The sequence below is a fragment of the Mastomys coucha genome, unplaced genomic scaffold (assembly GCF_008632895.1).
Source record: "Mastomys coucha isolate ucsf_1 unplaced genomic scaffold, UCSF_Mcou_1 pScaffold14, whole genome shotgun sequence".
Lineage (NCBI taxonomy): Eukaryota > Metazoa > Chordata > Mammalia > Rodentia > Muridae > Mastomys > Mastomys coucha.
In genome coordinates, this window is record NW_022196896.1 from 112,174,580 (window position 1) to 112,176,580 (window position 2,001).

A 2,001-nucleotide genomic window follows, 5' to 3' on the forward strand; every position below is an offset into this window, starting at 1 on the left:
AAGCAGAGTCTGCAGGTCAAATGAGAAAGTCAGCTTAAGCGGTGGGTCGATCAGGCCTCTACACTGGAAGGCACTCGCTCCACTTCTACGGACTTTGATCTGATACATCACAGATATACTTACACTACAAAGGCACACACAAAGAGGGAAAGAGTTAAAGCCTGCATAAAACTATCACACACACATAAAACTAAGACAGGGAGTGTGACACACACCCGTGATTCTAGCACTTGGGAAGTGGAGGCAAGAGGATCAGGAGTTCAAGGGCAGCTTCGGGGTTAGTGAGTCTGAGGCCAACCTGGGCTACATGAGAACCTGGCTCAAAACAGTCCCCTAAACCAGCCTCCAAAAGCCCTGACACAGCAAAGCAAGGTGAGATTAAGTAGCTGGGTAACCCCAGCACTTGGGAGGCAGAGGCAGGTAGATCGTTATGAGTTCAAGGCCAGCCTGGACTACATATCCAGTGCTAGGCTAGCAAAGATAACATAGGGAGATCTTCTCGCAAAAATTATAAGATAAAATAGATCTGATAATGTCAATATCAGGAAAAATATTGACTTGAGAGTTAGGGTTAGGTCTTGGGCACACAAGCCTCAGAACAAGGGTTCTCTCTGTGGTGATGGCGTCTGGAGCCAGACAAGGCAATCTTGTTTAATTTTTGTTGTTGTTGTCTTTGGTTTTGGAGATGGAGTATTGCTATGTACTTCAGGCTGGCTTTGAGTTCACTCTGTAGACCAGGCTGGCCTTGAACATGCAACAATCCTCCTGCTTCAGTCTCTCAAGTGCTGGGATTCCAGGTATGTACCAGTAGGTGTGGCTTGAAGCTTTGGCATTTTTTTCAGCCTGTGAGAGTTGGGAATTATTTGTTACCATATCACAACTTCAGATACCCTTTCCGATACATATGTTAATATCAAATTTTCATTGCTGAATATTAACATTAAAACTCGAGTCTAAATAGGGGAAAGAACCGAAGTTCCAGTTTATTTTTCCCAACATCATTATTAGTCTTTCAGTAAATCCAAAATAGTGAAAAAAGATTGAGACATGTAATACAGAAGGCAAAACTCACCAGACATTTGTAGAATTCTCATGCTGTGTAAATAGGCACTCATCTTCCTTTCAGAGTATCCACATACCTTCACACAATCAAAGAAAACAGAGATGAGGTAGGAAGAAGTCTGTACGTACTGAGTTCATACACCATAAGCTTAACAATGTGAAGGAAACTAAAGTCACGACAAGGTAGGGTAAGGTAGTGAGCCTGGCACAGGCCAGAACTTTGGCCCTTATTCAGAAGCAAGCCTTCAACCAAGCACATAGACAAAAGCATGGAGACCGCGCTGGGTCTGAAGGTTGGGAGGACTGTGACAAGCATCGCTGTAAGGGCTGTCCAGGTTAGCATGGCTTCTGGGTGGACCTTGATCATCTGAATTGACCTGGTTGGGGTGGGGAGACCCATCCTAATTGCTGAACAAATAGAAGGGGTGCCCATCATTCACCACTTCCTGTCTGTGGATCAGTGTGACCAGCTTTCTTCAGGCTCCTTGCCATGATGGGCTGTCCTTGAAAATTGCGAGCCAGGACAAACGCTTTCTTAGATTGCTTTTGTTAGTTATGTTATCGAAGTCTGGGTTATGGATTCATGGACCCAGTGACTCAGTGAGAACTTCTGCTCCCTGGAGGAAGAAGAGGAGAAGGAGGAAGAAGAGGAAGAGAAGGAGGAGGAAGATGACGATGAGGAGAAGGAGGGGGAAGAAGAGAGACATGGGCTAGCATACTTGCTGCCCCACCACGTGGTATCCTCTGTCGTACCACAGTAAGGCAGGAGGGCCCCTGATGGATGCCCCACCACGTGGTACCCTCTGTCATGTCACAGTGAGGCAGGAGGGCCCCGGATGGATGCCCCACCACGTGGTACCCTCTGTCGTACCACAGTGAGGCAGGAGGGCCCCGATGGCCCCGATGGATGCCCCACCACGTGGTACCCTCTGTCGTACC

General features: G+C 47.2%; 1 long non-coding RNA gene across 5 annotated transcripts in view; it reads right to left on the reverse strand.

The window, feature by feature from the left end:
• Nucleotides 1–543: 543 nt before the first annotated feature.
• LOC116088703 overlaps nucleotides 544–2,001 on the reverse strand; it is a 1,895-nt gene continuing 437 nt past the window's right edge. The window contains exons 1-4 of one of the 5 annotated variants that reach the window (XR_004117987.1): nucleotides 1,934–2,001; nucleotides 1,503–1,679; nucleotides 1,073–1,139; nucleotides 544–843 (exon numbers count right to left, since the gene is read on the reverse strand). This is a non-coding gene — a long non-coding RNA (uncharacterized LOC116088703). The other 4 variants (XR_004117988.1, XR_004117990.1, XR_004117989.1 and 1 more) reach the window with 4 other exon arrangements.